The 21,093-nt window shown below is 36.7% G+C and overlaps 1 long non-coding RNA gene across 1 annotated transcript; it reads left to right on the forward strand.

The window, feature by feature from the left end:
- Positions 1-1,199: 1,199 nt before the first annotated feature.
- LOC109365443 lies at positions 1,200-18,806 on the forward strand. Its single transcript, XR_002111055.1, has 4 exons — positions 1,200-2,179; positions 12,450-12,540; positions 16,193-16,385; positions 18,498-18,806. It is a non-coding gene; the product is annotated as an uncharacterized LOC109365443 (long non-coding RNA).
- The last annotated feature ends 2,287 nt before the right edge of the window (positions 18,807-21,093 follow it).

Consider the following 21,093-nt stretch of genomic DNA (forward strand, 5'->3'; position numbering starts at 1 on the left):
TTAACAATTTCTATTCCTGTAACATCTGCACCATTTCCAAAGCTTTCATTTCCAGTTCGTATATTTCCCCACAGCAGGCAAGACAGGATATTTCTCATTGGGTTTATTCATCTGCCTCTCCAGAATTGTAGAGGAAAATGTTAATGGATCAAAATAAGGATTTGAATTTTCTCTTGAACTAAATAGTTGTTGCACTCTTTGCTGAAAATGTTAGAATTATGCATCACATGGTAGGAAACTTTTATTATTAATTCCTGACAAATATGATCTCATCATTCTGGATCACAACCATTACACATAACTATTTGACATGATGATTGCTTAGTTTTGATTAATTTTTTTCTTGGAAATTCATGGTTCCTAGTTTTAATCCTGAAGTTGTTCAAGTGAAAATTAAGATCCACCAATCTATAATGTAAAGCCATTAGCCTCTCTCTTGATTTCCATACCTCTCTGCTTTTCTATCTCTAGTATGTCTTTCTGATAATTTTTTTGTATATCCAAAAAATCCTAACTGTAATCTAGTTACCTGTTGTTTGTTCCTTTCTCAGATTACAAGAATGTCTCTCTCAACTCAAGCACAGACAGACAGACAAACACACGTCCTCCCAGAAGATCTTTATTCCATTAAGTCCTCTGCCCATATTAAACTGCTGCCTTTATGGAAATTACTCAGGTTTTCTCAGACTCATATTTTTCAAATTTATCTGTGACTGTGTTCCTAACAATGGATTATGGAAAAGCTGTAGACTTATCATCATGTTTTCCAGCCACTGACGTGAGACTCCAGTGTATAATTCCAGCTGGCAAGATCTGCCTGCAGATATCAGGAGATAAATCAGTACATGTTGTGATTATTTCTCTAATATATCATTGCCAAAAATCTTAGTGGGAGGCATCCAGCTTATGAACACTGGCCACTATTTTCAGCAATTAGAGGCTAGGAAAATATCACCATTTCAGTCCTTTAAGAGATAATTTATAAATCGGAAGTGTATTTATTTAGTGCATACTCTAAAGAGACTGAAGTATTGTAATTTTGAAGGGAGCTTATAAGGTGAGGGAGAGTGACTTTTTTGGGCACACAGTGATAGGGAGAATAGTTTGAAACTAAAAGAGGAGAAATTTAGATTAGGTATTAGAAGGAAATTTTTTATTTAGAGAGTGGAGATGTGCTGGCACAGCTGCCCAGAGAGACTGTGAGTGCCCCATCCCTGGAGGTGCTCAAGGCCAGGTTGGATGGTGCCCTGGGTAGCCTGACCTGGTGGGGAGCAACCAGCCCATGGCAGGATGTTAAAAATGGGTGGTGTTTAACATCCCTTCCAACTCAAGTTATTCTATGATTCTATGAGCCTATCCTTACAATCTCAGGCGTTTCGAGAGATTGTGCACCCTCCTTTTTAATATTTTATTTTACCATGATGCAAATGTCAACACCTTGCAGGATCTAATATGTCTTATACACCCAGACCAGCCTCATTTGGGATCTTCAGGTACCCTTTCTGCCCACTGATCTAGAAGCTCTTCTTAAGCTCATGCCTGCACAATCAGTTCTTGCAGAGCTGTTTTGCAGACTGTGGCCTTGTTTTCTGGATGGATGTGTACCTATAGTATAGGTTGGTTGTCCCTAGTGCTGTCTTCTGGATGGGCTTCAGACCTTTTAGCTTGTCTCTACTCTAGTGCTGTTTCTGGTGCTTCTGATTGGCTTAACTCTGGATGGGCCTGTTTTGTCATCTTGCTGTGCCTGGGACTGATGTCATAGAATTATAGAATCACAGAAACACTAAGGTTGGAAAAAATGCTTAGTCCAGCTGTCAGCCCATCATAAACATGCCCACTAAACTATGTCTCTCAGTGCCACATCTACACATTTCTTAAAAACCTCCAGGGATGGTGACTCCACCACTTCCTTGGGCAGCCTGTTTCAATGCATTACTGCTCTTTCCGAGATTAATCTTTTTCTAATATCCATCCTGAACATCCCCTAGGGATGAGGTTCTTCTTTTGTGAGGCAGGCCTGCTGCCCTTGCTGCTTCCCCCCAAGGAAGGCATGGCTGCGGCTCACTATCTGGCATTGTGGTGGTCCTCAGGCCCACTGTGACGCAAGCACAATCAGTATAGCCAGAAGTGTGAGAGAGGTCCCAGCTGGAAGCTAGGAGCTGGGCTGGCTGGATGTGGGGTGAGCTTATGCCTGAGAAGTTGTATTCCTACCAGAATAATTTTTCTAGGATTTGACTTCAGAAAACAACTACTTCATCCTGTGCTTTGAACTTCATGGTCTCTTGTTATTTGCAGTGACTGAAAATCCATATTGAGTTTCTTGTCCTGGTGATTTAAGAACACAGTGCAGGCATTGATTTGAAAATGTTAGCAAATACTTAGGTGGAGTTTGGAGGTGACCTTAAGCAGGTTCCTCATTAAGTCAGATTACCTTGAGAGAAATGTATTTTTTGGTGCTTTTTTTTTCCCTCCTTTTATCCTTTCTGCAAAGTCAGGCATGTATACTAATTGTTTGAGTAGCCATTTGCACTTCTTTTTTTTTTTTTCCCCTGTCATTATTGTTATGGTTTTCATTAGATCAGTATCGCTCCACTCAGTTGACTGGGAATTTCCCACAGGAGCGTGCCTTGCCAAAAGTAATATTATTTCAGGGCAGGTTTACATGAGAACAGGTTTTTCAGGTTCTTGGTGGTAAGCTGTTTGGAAATATGTAGATTGGAAAAGTGTTGGTTTTATTTTAATATAAAAATACAGCAGGCTCAAAACCTCTTTTTTTTATGCAGCTACTTCTATTCCACCAAATGATTGCCAGACAGTGGTGCAGCTAAGGTCTGTGGATAGCATTTAGCACTTATGGTTCCATAGACTTTTCTCTCTATAGGGGACACTGTACATCTGATTTTAAATGCTTTTTTATATAACTAGTAAGATTAAAAATTGAAATTTTCTTATTTGTCTTCTGTAAAGTAGAGCAGGGCAAGAAAAAACAGTTTTATTGAGATTAAGAAGTTTTGTGACTTGAATTCTGTTTCTTCCCCAAATAATACTTTGCATGTGGGAATTTGTGTTTAGGATAATAGAATATAGATTAAACTATGAATGATCCAGAATATACTCTTCTGACAGGGTGACTTTTCATGCAGTGAAAGCTGACAGACACAGGAAAGAAGATAATGTAATTTCTAAGTTTTTTTAGATGGCTAAAGAAAGGATATGGTAGTTACCTTCTTCCATGTCTGTGTCTTGCCCCAGGCCTTACTTGACAGCATCCTTATAATCACAGAATCATAGAACTGTTTGAGTTGGAAGTGGCCCTTAAAGATCACCTGGTCCAATTCCCCTGCAGTGAAAGGGACACACACTTACAGCTCGATCTGTTACTCAGAGCCCCATCCAGTCTGACCTCAAGTGTCTTCAGAAACAAGACACCACCTCTCTGAGCAGTCTGTTCCAGTGCCTCACCATCCTTATTGTAAAAAACTTCTTCCTTATATCCAGTCTAAATCTCCATTCTTTCAGTTTGAAACCATTTCCCCTCTGTTCCCTCCTTGGTTCTATGATTCTTTCTTATAGCCTTCCTTTCAATACTGCTGCTATCAGGTCTCTCCAGAGCCTTCTTTTCTGCAGGTTGAAGAGCCCCAGCTCTCTCAGCACTTGTTTTTGTGGCCCTCCTCTGGATGTACTCCAACAGGTCGTCATGTCTCCTGTACTGAGGACTCCATATTTGGACGCAGTTCTCCAAGTGAGGTCTCACCAGTCCTGAGCAGAGGGGCAGGATCACCTGCCTCAACCTGCTGGTCACACTTATTTTGATGCAGTCCAGTATACTGTTGGCTTTCTGAGCTGTGAGGGCACATTGCCAGCTCATGACCAGCTTACCACCCACCAGTACCTCCACGCAGGGTTGTGTTCCATCATTACATCCCCCAGCTTGTTTTGCCAGTGGGAGTTGTCATGACACAGGTGCAAGACATTATACTTGAACTTATCAAACCTCATGACATTCTCCTGGGCCCACTGCTCAAGCCTGTCTAGCTACCTCTGGATGGCATCCTGTCTGGGTCGTTGGCTGCACCCCACAGCTTGATGCCATCTGCAAACTTGCTGAGAGTACCCTCGATCCCACTGCTGATGTCACTGATGACGTTAAAGAGCACTGGTTCCAGTACTGACCCCTGAGAATCACCAATCCCCATCTGGCCATTGATCATCACTCTCTGGGTACGATCTCACAACCAGTTCTTTGTCTATCCAAAAGTTCACCTACCCCATCTATATCTTTCCAATTTGGAGAGAAGGATGTTATGGGGAATCATGTCAAAGGCCTTGTTGAAGTCCAGGTAGCTGACATCAGTGGCTCTTCCCTTTTCTACTGATGCCATTACACCATCATAGAAAGTGACAAGGTTGGTCAGGATCCACCCTTGGTGAAGCCATGCTAGTTCTTCCTCTCTTCCATGTTCTTTAACATAGCTTCCAGGAAGGTTTGCTCTGTGATCTTTCCGGGCACTCAGGTGGGGTTGACAGGTGAATACCTCTCTGGGTCATTCTTTCTCTCTTTCTTAATGGGCTTCACCAGACTGCCATGGCTTTTCAAATATCACTGAGAGTATCTTGGCAACTTCATCTTTGTGCAATGAGAGCAAAAAATTTGCTGTTGAAGTCTCTGCTCTGTATTCATTTGGAGTTTGTGGAAAGTACCATGGAAAAGGTCTGTCACTTGCCCTTAGAAACTGAAACTCCATAACCCAAGGAAATATTTAGTGCTCTGTTATGGCTGACTAAGCCTGTAGCTCAAGTCTCAAATCTAACCATATGAGTTTGTACACGCACCATTAGCAGAATTATAATCTCAAATCAAGGCATGTAACTGGATATCCATGTTTGAAAAGCTTGGCTAGTGTAATTGAGCGCATAATTATGCAGGCAGATTTGGTTGTACAACTTTTAATGCCAGCCAGCAATGCTGCCTTCCTAGCACTTTTTCCATTTGTGCAAACTGGCAGGAATTGGGAAATTAAACTTTATCATATTTATTCAGTACAGATTTTCTGCTCACTTTGAAGAACCACATCTGAAACTAACAAGGTTAGCTGAAGAACTGTATCTTTTAAGAAAAGGCAAGTTTCTGACTATACATTCAATATAAAAACAGTCTAAGCTTGATATTGAAAGGAATCTCAAAAAGGAAGTGAAGAAGTGGTGAGCTCAGGAACTGGTTCCTCAGGGAGGTGGCCACAGCATCACGCCTGCTGAGTTTAAGGAGCATTTGGACAGTGTTCTTAGACACATTTGAGTCACATAAATATGTGTATATACATATGTATATATGTATATATATATATATATTTATTTATTTTTTTTTTTTTCCTCCTTTTCTCATGGTCCTTTATGAAGCCAGTAGTTGTATTCAGTGATCATAGTGGCTCCTTTCTAACTCAGGATATTTTATGAATGTGTTACTAAACAGTAAATATTGCTAAAATAGGCCCTTTGTTCACTTAAATATGATTTTATAGCCATTGGCTTCAATGCAAAATTTCTTCCTGCTTAGTGAGCATTTTTTATATGAAGTTTTTATCTGTTTATACATTAAACTGTCTAAATCACAATTCTACATAATGTCTGTGTAGGCACAATAAAGAACAATTTCAAAAGTTTAGCTCCTCATAAAGTAAGTATTGAACATAACATTTTACTTAAATTCTAGGAATATGATATTTATGTTGAAAGCAATAAATATCAGAGTATATATTCCAAGCTTCTCCAACATATACTTACTTTCCCAGTGTCAGTGAGTTACAGTTTGACAGAAATGCTATTCCTCCTTTTGTATTCACATAACTCAATCCTAAAATGCCCTCTTCTGGTCACAGTCAGCTCTCAGCCAGTGAAGCTACAAAGTCAGTTTGGAAAACCTGATGTTGAAATGTTAGTTACGACATCTATCACAGTTTATGGATTTTGAAGGAATACATTTATTGGTCAGTGAAAATTTATGATTGTGCCACATGAACCAGTTTAAAAGGGAAAAAATAATTAGTGTTGGTTAAACTTTTAAAAATGTTTCTTACATTCAACTGTTTTACTAGTTGAATCGTAAGAGGGATAGAATTTAAGATGTCATTTAGCAATTTACTAAAGAGAGTAGAATGTGTTGTCAAAGGAAAAAAGGAAAGAAACTTACCTGTACCCTCTTTATAGAGTAAGTGACGTTAATTCTGTAAAACTGTCTCTTCACATATTGACTGATGCTACCAGTTATCCACTTGTAGATAAGTGCAGTGCTTGCCGGTCATGAAGATGGGTCTGACTCTGGTTTCCCCTTCTGCTGCCATCTGTGCCTGAAGCATTATGTGATATTTTGTGGCTCAAAAGAGAGTAGCCTCCAGGGAAGAAAGATGCAAAAGTCCACGTCACATGGATGTGACAGGAACAGTTTCAAAAGGCTTAAGATATTTCTTGTCTCTTTTTGGAATTTTCATGAGTCTACCATATACCTCATAATGACCATATTTTAATTCTGATGAGAAAATAAGATCTGCCAAACAAATGTTTTACTTCCACATGGAGGGACTGATGTACAATTTATATATTTATGTATATGTATATATATAGACAGAAAGATAGTGAACTCAATTCTCTTCTAAATGAATTATCCCTATAGTAAACCTGAATAGTGAACATGTTTTTCAGTTTGATGTCTGAGATCTGGAAATCATCTGATATTGTGATACCTGCACTAAAAATCACAGTGGCTGCCAGGAGATCTTTTCCTCATCTTGAACACATCTGAACAGAAATTCAAACCCTCCGCTTTTCTGCTTGGTCTTACTTCAGTTACCAAATCTACTGTCATCATCTTGCCTACTAGGTAAAAGACTTGTAATATTTTGTGGTGGGGTAACTTTTGCTGGCTGCCAGGCATCCACCAAACCATACTCTCACCCCCTTCCTCAATATGGGAGAATAAGGGAATAGAGAAGATTGTGGGTCATGATAAAGACAGATTACTCACCAATTACCATTGTGTGCAAAACAGACTCGACTTGGGAAAGGTGAATTACATTTATTGCTTATTGAAAATAGTTAGGAATGAAGACAAGGCTAAGAACACTTTCCTCCCACTCCTGCTTCTTCCCAGGCTTATCTTCATGCCTTTGTTTTGAATTCTTCTACTTTCTCCTCTAGTTGCTGGGCTGTATCTAGCCAGTGTTTGAATTTCTCCAAAGATGGAAACTGCACAGTCCCTATAGGAAACCTGTTCAGTAAAAACATTTTGTCTTCTCTTTAAATGGAATTCCCTGTATCTAAGCTTGTGGCCATTGCCTCTTGTCCTGTCACATGATGCTCCTCAGGAAAAGGTGGAATTGCCTTCCACACTGCCTCACAAATCAGGTATTTTTTAAATACTGATATGATCATCCTGAGTCTCTTCTCTAGACTAAATGATCACTGCTCTCTCGGCTTCTCCTTTAATGGCAGATGCTCCAAGTTCTAAATCACTTCGTAGCCCTTCTGTGGACTCACTCCAGTATGTCCATGTCTCTCTTGCACTGGGGAGCCCGTACCCCAAGTGAATCTCCCCAGGGTTGAGCAGAGGGGAAGGAACACCTCTGAACCCACTGGAAATGCTCTGCCTGATACAGCCCAGAGGGCTCTTTACTCTCTTTACAGCAATGGCATGGGGCTGGCTCACATTCAGCTTATTGAATAGCAAGACCGCCAGATCCTTTTCTACCAAGCTACATTCTATCTGATTAGTTACAACTTGTCCTAAAGCCTAAGGTTATCTCTTTCTCGAGGCAGAACTTGGCATTTTTGTTCGTTGAACTTCATGAGGTTCCTATCTGAGCATTTTTCCATCCTTTCCAAGTCTTTCTGAATTTCCATCTGTTGTATCAGCCACTTCTCCTGATTTTGAAACATCAGCAAATGTGCTGAGGGAATGCTGTCTTATTATCCAGATCACTGATGAAAATATTCAACAACATTGGCCCCCATGTTGATCCCTCAAGCACACAACTCATGAGTGGCCTCCAATTGGACTTCATCCTGCTGATCTTGTCCCTGCGAGCCTGGCAGTGCAGTCAGATTTTAGTCCATCCCACTTCCCGCTTACCTAAATCTCTCCTCTTAGAGAATGGCAGATGTGGAATGATAATCTTTAGAAAGATGTGTTACTTTTTTAGTTCTGTATCTAAATTTTCTCAGTGACATAGTCATTGTCTGGAGACACCTTCTTATTCCTAAAATACAATTAAACAGAAGAATTCCATATTGCTCACAAGACTATTTACAGAGTCAGATCATAAAAAAAAATCTACTTCTTGTTACTTACATTTCTAACGAAGTTGAAAAATGATCCCATTGTACAAAGATGATGTCCTGAGGGAGTATTTTACTGGGGGGAATAGAGGGAAACTGTCTCTTCTTCCTCATTACCACAGCTGGCTTCAACATGCCCACTCCAGGTGAACCCACAAAGGAACCAATTTGTACTTATACAATCTTTCCCCCCTATTTAGATCGCTTTGAGACTTGTGTGTTCAGTAACAGATTTTTTCTGAGAAGTTCCCATGCTGATAGATCAACGAGAGATGATTTACTGCGGAGACACATCTTACTCTGGTACATAAAATCGCTGTGATGCCAACAGACTCTAGTGCAGTGCAGAAAAGACCCAGTCTGTAGCTGTTCTCCTTTTTAACTCCTTTTGTATGCCTTATATTTAAGTGTAAGCTATCGTATTAATGCATGCTGCATGGACTTGTCTTACAAATTCCAGTCCTTTTTGAAAAACATCTGGTCTATACTTGCGTTTTATATGCAGGAATCTGTGCTGCATCCTTAAGTGTCATGTTTAACAAAAAAGCCTGTTTTCTGTTCTTAGATCAGAATTTTTATCCCTTTGAATATACATTCTCCTATGGAAATGTGGAGGCAATAGAAAGTTCTTTCACTATGTCTTTCTTTTGCAAATTTGGAAACCCAGACAGCCAATTTTTATCTTAATTTATAAGCTGTGTATCTGATAGTGAATTTATGGACACTGCTTCTTTGAATCAATGTAATCTTAAATTCATCTTGCAAAGTTCTGATCTTCAGAGGGAGTAAAGAAAGTTAACACTTCTCTTCTGATGCAAGATTTTTGTGGAGAAATTCAATTCATCTTGTTTTTTTTTTAATGAAAGTACAAGTAATCAATACTTTGAAATATCGTTGTACTTTTTGTTTGCATTTTGTACCTTTCAGTTCTTATAAATAAAGAAACATTTCAAAAAGCTCTTTCTTTTTTCTTTTTCAGGTCTATTATCAATACTGAGTTTGTGCTCTTCAGTACAATCTTTTTAATGTGATTTCTTCATAATTAAATCAAGATTTTGTTTGTTTCCTTGATTTATGACTTCATTTTCATTTATCAGCCTGCTAGGAAAAGACCGGACTTAATCTAGGCCTAAAATTGTCTTGTTTCAATCCCATCCTCAGTGGTTTGGGAGTCCAGTGTTGATGTTTTCTTCTCTTTGATGCTAGAATATCTGCCGTAAATAGAATCATAGATTAGTGGATATTCCCCAGTCATTTAGAAAAGAGCTAAAAGGCTCCTAAAACACAGAAACTTATTTCTTCCTAAAACTTCAGAACATGAAATAAGTCAGTGAAACAAAGGGCTTTATTTTTCATTATAAAAACTTCAAATGAATCCCAGTAGATCTTGAGCAAATGAAGAAATTAACTACTGGGAATTAATTATTCGCTAATTAATGGTTAACAACTGATAAATTTTCTCTTCCAGAGTATATATCACCTGCTTCTGATAATTTCTGGAGCACACTTGAACACATTGTTCAACTTGGATGATCTTATTATTGAACGCTATTTCTGTTGCTGCTGAGCTAGTTGAAGATTTTCGGTGTCATTTTTTCTCTTAACAATACATCTAGGTTTGATAAAACTTTAAAATTTTAGAAGATAAATTCTTGTTATTTTTGGGAAAAAAAAAAAAGTGGAAGTCTGCAGAAACAACCTGAAAATACAACAATATTTCATTTTGCCCATTTAAAATGCTAAGATTTTATGAAATATATACAAAGTTGCAATCCATAAAACGTTTTTATTCTCTGATTAGAAAGTGATTTGATCAAAATAAAACCAGGATTTTTATTTATAATTTTTTGGGGGATAGTGGTTTAGTTGTAGGAAGGATGGTTAGAATTATACTTGCAATGATTTTATTACCTTCTCTTCTTATCATTGAAATATACCCATTGTATGTCATATTGTATTGATTATCTCTACTTCTCAGTCTTTGAAATAATTAAACATGTATCAAGTCTCTCTCCGAGATGATTGATGTAACTGGTAGAAAAGTACTACTATAATGATTAAGAATTATGAAAACAGAGACCAAGGCTTGACTATTTAAAATCAAGTCTGTGCATTTTAAACAGATTTGGGAGCATTTTTAATCCACTGAGACTAAAACAGTCCACAAACAATGGATTTTGTGCTGAAGCATGTAGCTATCAGTCATTGCTTGCTGTTGTGGAGAGGATGGACGGACGTGGAGGCTGTTTGCTTGCACAGCCCAAGATCGTCTGGTGGTAATGCCCTCCTAGGTAGTGGGAAAATTATCTTATATAAGAAGGAAGTTAAAAACTATAGTATGCATTTGTCTGCCTCCTTTTAGCAGGCAGAGTTTATCACGTAAAATAATTTTGTCTAATTTCAAGGTTGTAGATAACTTAACATTCCATATACTTCCCTCCTTCTTCTCTTCCTCACTTCCTCCCTTCCTTCCTTTTTCTTATTTATTTATTTATTTATTTATTTTTACTGTTTATACCATTTCAGAGAGAGCTATAAACATGTACACTGACTTAATTCCTGTCTTCATTTCCAGTTCTTCTCTTATATAATGAATGCAAGTAAGGACATTCCGTTAACAGACGTTGTGTATACCATGGAAATACTGATCAATGCAGCTAATAACCAATATCCAGTAAAATTACTAATGACACTAATTTTCATTTTTAATATTTACATTGTTCCCTTTTCATGATTTTTTTTATCCCATCTAACAGCATACAAGTTTATAAATCGAAATTTCCTCAGTTTTAGCCTGCTGTTTTTCTCTGAGCAACAAAGCATTCAATTAAAGAGGCAAAGCACTGGAAAACTGACAGACATGAGATTCATAAGGGCAAGTTTAAGTGCTCCTCTAAAACCAGTTTGAAAGCATCATTAATCATGCTGGGCACTCAGCCAGTGTAAGCAGCTAGTTACAATTGTATTCCTCATTTTAGCTGAAAAGGTGAACATTTCTCAGCATTCCGTTGCGTGGTTCTTTGCTTGAAAGCACACTTCAGCTGGAAGTCTACTTTAGTAGGAACAGAAGACAGCTGGAGGTTTTAAAATGATAAAATAAACCTATTTTGGTGCTTCCACCTTCTACTTCATACTCTTTGGGGTACAAATGTATTAATTCCTTAGAAATCTATCCCTTACTTTGACTAAAAATATTGGCAGGTCTCTTCTGTGTGAAGGAATACCTTACATCCTATGCAAAGAGATGGAAAACTAGACCTGCAGGTTAACCATCCCTTTACAACAGATTACTAACTTGACACATAGTATCTACGAAGACTAAATTTTGACTCATTTCAGTGCACCATATGTATTTTCTTTTAATTTTAGTTTATCAACACCCCAAAGATGTCACCAATCAAAATTACACTGCACACTTTCAAAATAAAACTATCAACAGAATATTTTTGTGTTACCTTATTACTTCTCCCTTAGTCACTTTGAAAATGGGGGTTAATAGTTTCTTCCCACTAAAATTTGCTGCAGTGATCTGGGGACTAATTTATGCTAATTGAGTCCTTTGAAGATTAAAAAAAAATGCACTTCTTCAATTTTATGGAGGTTGATTCCAACTTTATGATGGTAGGTTTAGAAGCTTTCACTTATCAGGGACACATGTAACACAGAATTCAGATAGGATATAGTTTTGTCCTTCACTTTGACATTTAGTTTATGCAATTTTCATTCAAAGTAAGAATTTTGAAGACAAGTATTATCAAATTTCAGTGCATAAATTTAAAAAAACATGAGATTAAACCTGGGATTGCAGGAAGGCAATGTACGTTATTTCATTTCTCTTGGTTCTGAATCTTACTTTTATATGCTTCTTTATTTAGTTCTTCAGTTAGACATGAGAACAAATGTGTTCGGTTTTGTTCTTCAAACAGATACCACTCATCTGCCCAATTTAGTTAAAAATGAAATTTCACATTGCACATTTAATTAGATTATGAAGCATATTTATTGTTTTTGAACATTTGCATCAACAAAATAAATTGCATTGAAATGAGAATGTGTATCTTATTTGAGTTAAGACAAAGAACCTTGAATCAAATAAATTTTTAATTTTTCTCCATTTCAAGATAACAGACTAGATCAAGTTTCAAATAGGAAATCCTAAGAAAACTGTAGGAATTCTTCAAGTCTGCAAGCAATAGTTTTGGGAAATAAACTGTAAGTACTATATATTGAATCAAATTCAAGGTGATTTGTAATTAATGCTGTAATGTTAATAAATTAGTGTCACAGAGTTGGTAAAAAGCATGTCAGATATGATGAGGTGTTACTTTGACATAAATGCAATTATTTTACATTTCAAAAGCAAAAGATCAGACAAAGAAAACAAATAAAATGAGGACCAACACAACATATTTCAAGCTTATTGCATTTTCATTATTTCCTGGCTTTTAAAATTAAAATGCCAGCAACAGTGGCTCCTTCTTTGCCCTCTAATGACAAAACATCTGAGATAAAATCCGAGTAATTCATAAAAGATAGTGGATATAAATGTGTAATGGGCAATTAATGGAATATTTAGGATATTCATTCAAATAAAGAGGCTAGATACAAAAGCAGTGTGTTGAATATTTCCAATTTCAGAGTGTGGGCTGAACACTGTGAAGATGAACTTGAATTATGCAAAGCACATGTCATTACTTGTTTCTTCTTGAACAAAAATGCACACCAATGTGTATACCTTTCTAAGTAAAAACACAGTCTGTCCTATGGTGAGAGATTCTCTTACCAGGCTTTTCAGTACTGATAGGTTACTCTTTATTTCCATCCTGTAAACTCTCATCTAAAATTTGCTGTATGCACAAGATGTTGTTCCTTATTATATAGAAATAATTCATAGCATGTTCTCTCTCTGCAGCACTCATGCAGAAATAAGATATGCATGTGGGGTGTTAACATATTATTTCTTTCCATCCATCACAAATATATTACATTAATATATTATGCATTCTGCACAGAGTTCTGTATTGTGCCCCAATGACAAGAACAAAAAGACCACTGGTAACAAGTTCAAATAATTCTCTATATTGGAGCTAGACATACTAAATATTTCTTTTTTCTTCCTTTTATTCTGGACGTAGGATGTAAGCAAACAATTGTTTTTCCTTTTGGTTTCTGTAGTGTTTTTAATAATGTATTTAATCTTTGATCAATAAGAAATACTCTTTCAAAAACCTTACTGCAAATAGATTTGGATAGTTCTTTATTTTCACATAGCAAATTTTTGAACTGTATTGTATTAAAGCTACACTACAGAATAAGAAATCAACAAAATTGAACTGTATGTGACTAAAATGCTTTTTCCTTGACATAAAAGATAAGAAATAATAAACTTTCTGTAACTAATACTAATAACTGATGTCTCCTTTTGAGCACGCATAAGGATAAAATATCTCTGAAAACAGACCAAACATCTACAAAGAATATACTGAATTAAAACTGTCTTCTACGTTCATCCTTGACTTTATGGGAAAAAGAATTGGTAATATATTCAAGATTAAATATGAGATAAAGTAATGAAAAAAAGCATAGACCCACAAAGAATTTGGTCTTTAAATACATATAAAGTAAAACAATTTTATTTACTTTGATTTTTGCTTGAATGTTAAGCCATTACTTTCTAGATCTATTCTATTACTCACATTTACTTTATTCCATGTTCCTTCTCTGGAGTCACACAATGTTGTTGTATCTTAACTCAGATTTTTCTCAAAATGAAGTAAATGGTAATGTCAAGTGGGAAAAATCTGTTCTTGACACCAGTTAACATCATGCTGAACCACTTGCCTAAGCCTGTGCTTAGTCTGAGTGTGTTAAGACACCAGATAAGATACCGGATCCACTTAAGATATAAAATCTCATGTCTTAATGACATCAATCATTTTTATTTGGCATATTACAATATTTCAGTGTATTCGTTAGTGTTTGACTACCCACATACTAATTAAACATTTTCTAATGCCCAGTCTGAGCCTGCCCTGGCAGAGCTCTGTGCAATTCCCATCCTTCCATCACTTCCAGAAGCAGAACTCAGCATCTTCCTCTGCTTACCTTCCTCAGGGAGCAGCAGAGAGCAGTGAGGTCACATCTCAGCTTCTTCCTCAGGCTGCAATCCAGGTGTAAAAATATGCAGTTCATTTGATTTTCAGCTTTTTGTGTTTGTGTGTGTGTGTGACTGTATTCTTTACAAGACTTGTTAGGAATTCTTCAGTTTCTGCTTTCTTTGTTCTTGTTTTAACTGAGCAAATCTGTAACTTCCTGGTGAAATGAATTTTTGGGCCACAAATTAAATTTGTTTATTGATATCACATTGCTTTTATGAATTTTGCATTTTCCTATCTTTTCTCAAAATAAAGTTTTTTAAAAAAAGATTCTTGACATGATTCTATGTTCTCTTATTTATTCAGGTTTTATATGTGCTTGCTGGGAGCACTGTTGTAACTGTTGTAACCTACAATAATGTCATGTAGAAAATGATCCATATCGTAATAATTGTGATTTCCTGTGAATCCAAATGCTATAGCTCCAAATTTTGATTTGTTTTCATGGCTACTGCTGCATATCGTCTTTCTATTACAGAAGAAAATTATTTTTCTAGTTAGCTTTTTATTTATGTTGCACATAAATTCACATCGGCTCATCTGAATACGCAGATGTACTAAGGAACAGAGACAAGTTCTCTTCAAGTGTGGAAGCATTATCACTTTTCTTGAGATTCCCGATTACTTTGTGATGAGTTGAGTGGGAAGAATGGTTTTCCAGTCCAAGTTTATAAGCAATTGTAGAATTAACCTTTGATCTCAACTATGTCATCCCTTCATATATAACATTGTATAATTGCTGTTTTCACATAGTGTGTTTAAAACCTGGCTCAGAGCAATTTCTGTTAATTCATGTCTGGTCTATCAGCAATTTTTGCTGCCTTAGAAGTCATATTTACTGGTATTTGCTTTGAGTACTAATCCTCTGACCTCCTTGAATATTTTATGACTCTTTTTATTCTTAAATTGCTTCTTGTCAGCTTCTGGCCATTGAAATATACTTTTTTTTTTTTTTTTTTACTAATGACTTAAAATTACATTCACCCAATTCTTTTAGAAGAAGCTTTGTATTGTTTCAGTTAGAGTTGATGTTCCAGAAATCTGCTTTCACAGATGTTACATCTTAATTAAGAGTTTCTTAGAATCCTGGCAATCTAGTCAGCAGTGCTTGGCAAGAAGAGTAGGTTACATGCCTTATCTTTAAGGAATACCTTGTTATGTTTCTGTAACTTCATTTTTTTGCATACGATCTGTAGTACAGTTTTACCCACAGGCAAAGCTTTAAGTGTTCTTAGGATTCTCACAGCATTACATTCAAAGAAAGACATTTTAGGGAACCTGCTTTAGCAGGGGGGTTGGTCTCGATGATCTCTAGAGGTTCCTTCCAACCCCTACAATTCTGTGATTCTGTGATTTTCACATTTTGAATTATTTTTGAACGATGCTGCTCTCTGTGTCAGTGAACAGCTACAGTGTGAGGAGCTCAGCTTGGAGATTGATAAAGAGACAACTGAGAGATCATGGATTAGGATTAAAGGGAAGACAGACATAAGTGTCATTATAAAAGAGATCTGCTATGGGCCACCTGACTAGGAAGAACACTTGAAACCTTCTAATGACAAATAGAAGCAGACCCATGTTTATAAGCCCTGGTCCTCACGAGAGACTTCAACCACCCTGATATCTATCAGAGTGACAACACAGCAATCCATCACATCAGCAATCCAAGATGTTTCTTGAAAATATTAATGATAACTTCTTTCTTCAAGGAGGAAATGAAGAGAGGTGCTACGCTGGACCTCAGCAAAGAAGGGTTTGTTGGGAATGTGAAGGTCAAAGACAGACTTGGCTACAATGAAGACCATGAATTCAAGATTCTTAGGGCAGCAAGTAGAGCGCGCAACAAGCTCACAACCCTGGACTTCAGGAGAAAAGACTCTGGCATCTTCAGGAATCTGCTTGGTAAATAAAATCCTCAGAGGAGGAATGGCCCAAGAAAGCTGGCCTATATTCAAGAATTGCCTTGCCAAGATCACAGAATCACAGAACTGTTGATGTTGGAAGGGACCTCTGGAGATCATCAAGTCTAACCCCCTGCTAAACCAGGTTCTGTACAGTAGGTACCACAGAAAACTGTCCAGATAGGTCTTGAATATCTCCAGAGAATGAGACTCCACAATCTCTCTGGGCAGCCTGTTCTAGTGCTGTGTCACTCATGAGCAATTCATCCAAACAAAAAGGAGGTTAGGCAAAAATTCTTGATGTCATCTACTTGGGCTTATGCAAAGCATTTTATGTTGTCCTGCACAACATTCTTGTCTCTAAAATCAAGATACATGGATCTGATGGATGGGCCACTTGTGAGGTAAAGAACTGGCTGGATAGTCACATTCAAAGATGCAGTCAACAGCTCAGTGTCCAGGGTGGAGATCAATGATGAGTAGTAAGAGACTGTTCATCAGGAATTATAATGTTAGGACAGTGTGCAAGAGTTTTGAACTAAAAGAGGGTACCTTAAGTTAGATATAAGAAATAAATTCTTTACTTTGAGGATCATGAGGCACTGGAACTGGCTGCCCAGAGAAGCTGTGGATGCCCCATCCCTGGAAATATTCAAGTCCAGGTTGGATGGAGTTTTGAGCAGGAGATTGGAACTAGATGGTCTTTAAAGCCTATTCCAACACAAATGATTCTGTGATTCATCTGAGTTATTTAGGTTTATATAATGAGGTTAATATGCCTGTAGCTCCTGTATCTGCCCTTGTCTGGTCTAATAAAAGTAATATATTTCTTTACCAATTCTGATTCTCTAATTCTACATATTGCATAGGGAATCCTCAGAATGGCTTTGGATTTACCTGGAAAATAAATAAATCCTCGATTTACTGGGAAAGAGAGGCCTCAAATGGAAGTGTATCTCAAATTCATTTTTTTCATTTTTTCCATTGGCTTACTGCTTTTTTTTAATTAACATCTATATGGCAACAAATTCAGGCCCTGTCTTTTTGAAAATAGTGTAAAATGGGACTTCAATAAAAGATTTTTCCTCTTGGCCACCATCGACAGAAACCCTCTTTCTCGAGTATTTTCCATTTTTACACGTTCATGTTTCAGAATAGACAAGTCCAGTGCAGAAACAGAAATAAAAGATGTCAACTTTTTTAAAAGCCTAAGTCCTTATGAGATACATAAGTTTATGTTTCATAGTATTAAAATTTTGAGATCAGCTTTGTAGTTTTATTGCCTTCTTCCTGGGGACAAACAAATCAATAAGGAAAGCACTTATAAAAGTTCTTCAAAAAAAAGCTAAGATCATAAAAAGGTGGATAGCTAGGCTTAGAATTTTATTAATTTTAAGATAAACTTTTAATGGTTTCTGTTATTGTAAGCTATTTTGGAAAGTATCCATTTTACTCATATTCGTGTTTGTTATTTTATTTCAGTGACCTGATCATAGAGTATGGAGAACAGATAAAACAACTACTGATCTCATAGATTTTATGAAATAAGAGGCAAAAAGACTAAGCATGTAGCATTTGCATATGCACATGATCAAAATGAAATAAGAGTGTGAGGAAGAGAAACCTCCATATATGTAATAATAAATTACATTTTTCCTGAAAAACTTTGCTATCTTCAGAATTTAGGTGGGTTAATCACTTATGATCGAAGGTCATCTACTGACATGATTAATTTGACTGTGTATTAGCAATGCTAAAAAGTGCACCATGAATAAATTTTATACATTCTGAGTTATGTTGACTTTGGCTGTTTACCATTTTAATTCATTAGAAATTTGTTTTCCTAATTATCTTGTGCATAATATCGAATACTGTAATAACTTGCAAAAATAGCAAGCTGAATGAACGCTGCTTCATAAAATCTAACATATGCAACATCTAAAGTGTGAAACTGTCTTGAAGATTTAGCTGGATACATCTAGAAAAGTGGATGTTGTATTTAAATATGCAAACAGTAATAGTAGTTCTAAATAAACATTCTTCCTTATGAACAGGGAAGAGAGTCACAGAGACAGAGGAGCAGTAACTCGATGTGTTTCAAATATTTTTCTAGGTAGGCACTACAAATCTACCAGTGCTATAAGAGTTTCTAGAAGATCCTCTGTGCTGTGCCATATTTTCTCTTTCTCAACATTTCATATGTGATATCAAGAAAGCAAGACTAACGCTACAGCAGAAGTCAGCGAAGAAAAATGGCAGATCTCATCAGAAATTCTTGTACATACAAGATCCTGATTGGTTTACAAGCAGATTAAGGCTTTGCTTAAGAAGTGATTGACCTGGATCTCTGCTCAGAAGACAAGGAACATCAGAATGTCCTCAAATAAATGTTTAAACAACCCATCTCTGGGTTCTGAGGTTACTGGTAGATGAAGTTGCAAAGCTACTATCCATCATATTTGAAAGATTGTGGCAGTCTGGTGAAGTTCCAACTGATTGGAAAAAAGGGAACAAAAAAAAGGAAACATAACCTCATTTTCAAGAAGGGAAAAAAAGAAGATCCAGGGAACTACAGGCCAGTCAGTCTCACTTCTGTGCCTCGCACAATCATAGAGCAGATTCTCCTGAAAGCCCTACTAAGGTACATAGTAAAATAAAAACGAGGTGATTGGCATTAACCAACATGGCTTCACAGGTCTGAGCCCGCCAACAGAAGAAAGATATGGAGTTTGTGGAGAGAGTCCAGACAAGGGCCACAAAGATAATCAGGGGGCTGGAGAACCCCTCCTATGAAGAAAGGCTGTAGGAACTGGTCTTATTCAGCTTGGAGAAGAAAAGGCTGCAGGAAGACCTCATTGCGCCCTTCCAGTATTTAAAGAGTGTTTATAAACAGGAAGGAAATCAACTTTGTATACAGATAGATAGTGATCGGACTATTATGAATGTTTTTAATCTAAAGGAAAGGAGATCTAGATTAAATGACAGGGGAAGTTTTTCACTGAGAGAGTGGTGAGGTGCTGGAAAATGTTACCCGGAGTGGCTGTGAATACCTCATCCCTGGAGATGTTTAAGACCAGGTTGGATGGGGCCCTGATCTGGTACTTGATCTAGTGGTTGGTAACTCTCCCTGTGGCACGGGCATTGAAACTTAGTGATCCTTGAGGCCACTTCCAACTCAAGACATTCTGTGAATTTGTGATTCTATGATCTATTGAACATGGATCTTCAGAAGCTTTTTCTTTTTAGAAAATCTGCATTCTTCTTCAAAGATAGATAAGCCTCAAGGGGTCTGTCAGCATTGCCTAACGACAGAATAGATTCCTAAAATTTGCCTTGCTATGAATTTATTGCTTGCTTTGTGGCTGAAGAAAATGTAGATCGCATACAAGATTGAAGATCATGAAGGATCACCAAGGACTAATCTGTTCTTAAATGGCATAAATATCCTGAGATGGAATAAATCAGAAAATCACTTGAAATCATTCTTCAGATCCGAATATTCCTCCTTTATCTTTGTTGTTGTTCTGTGACTTATTGATTTCATATCCTGTGTCCTATTTAGTGGGATTTCCTCACAGTACCTTTCTTGGACATAATATTATTATTATTAAGTCCAGATTTCTCATAGTTATTTTCATTAAGGTAGCAAAATCTCAAACGAGCAAATAACTGTTCTCAATCTGTGGCCATGTTTCATTAAAGGTTAAGAGATTCAAAAACCCATGGAATGATTACAACTGAGATACTTGATGTGCGTAAAGGCACAACAAACCAGAAGTAAAAGTGACCTTTCTATTAGCATTTATTACTGCTGCCAAGGGTAACATTTCACAATGCTCACAGCAGGAATCTAAAAGATCACATAGTGTATTATTGGAGAATTAAAATATTTTGATTCTAAAGCATGAAGATAGGCCTTATTGAATGAAGCAGTTTTCTGCTTTATTTTTTAAACTCACTCTTCATTTGCCTGATATTTTTACTAAAAACGTTTCCTCTGCCTTTCTACTAATCAGAATGAATGTTTTATTCAAAGTTAGACCTAGTTAGCCTTATGTTTAATTATATAAGTCACAATTTCTTTCAATATTACAGCCTTCACACCTCATTTAAAATGTAACTGTAAATTTAATTCACGAAGAATTTTGATGCTGTGTAGAACAGACTGTTTAAATATCTTTGTTATGTACTTTAGAGTTGTACATCCCAGGAAAACAGCCAGTGTGTGCTAGTGTTGTTCACTAAAATGTATTGCTGTGTACTTAAAATAAACAATTTTTTCACTGGGTTATGAGTAACTATTTTCTGAAATATGAATATATTGACTCTGCTAAGATTATGCGGGTCTTGTAACTGTAGTCTTTCTTCTTGCGTGTATAGAATGATGATGGAGAAACATTAAGAAAAAATTTAAAAGTCAATTTGACTGCCCTCTAGATAGGACTGTTCTTTCAAGATCTCTTTTCTCTTTTTAAAAAAATAAAAAAAATAGAATATGGATATTTAAAGAAAAAAAGACTGTGCTCTCAGAAATGTTGTAAACTCTTCCTGCCTTACTTCTCTTTGTTTTTACACTGAGGTGAGAGGGATCACAGCTGGGAGTTTTTAAATAAAATCATGAATGAATCTTTGAATAGGTACATTATTTATGTTTCTGAGGTTTTAACAGCTGTGAAACTAGTGAGGTAATTTGGGAAAAAGAAAGCTCA

Source organism: Meleagris gallopavo, chromosome 1 (genome assembly GCF_000146605.3).
Source record: "Meleagris gallopavo isolate NT-WF06-2002-E0010 breed Aviagen turkey brand Nicholas breeding stock chromosome 1, Turkey_5.1, whole genome shotgun sequence".
Classification (NCBI taxonomy): Eukaryota; Metazoa; Chordata; class Aves; order Galliformes; family Phasianidae; genus Meleagris; species Meleagris gallopavo.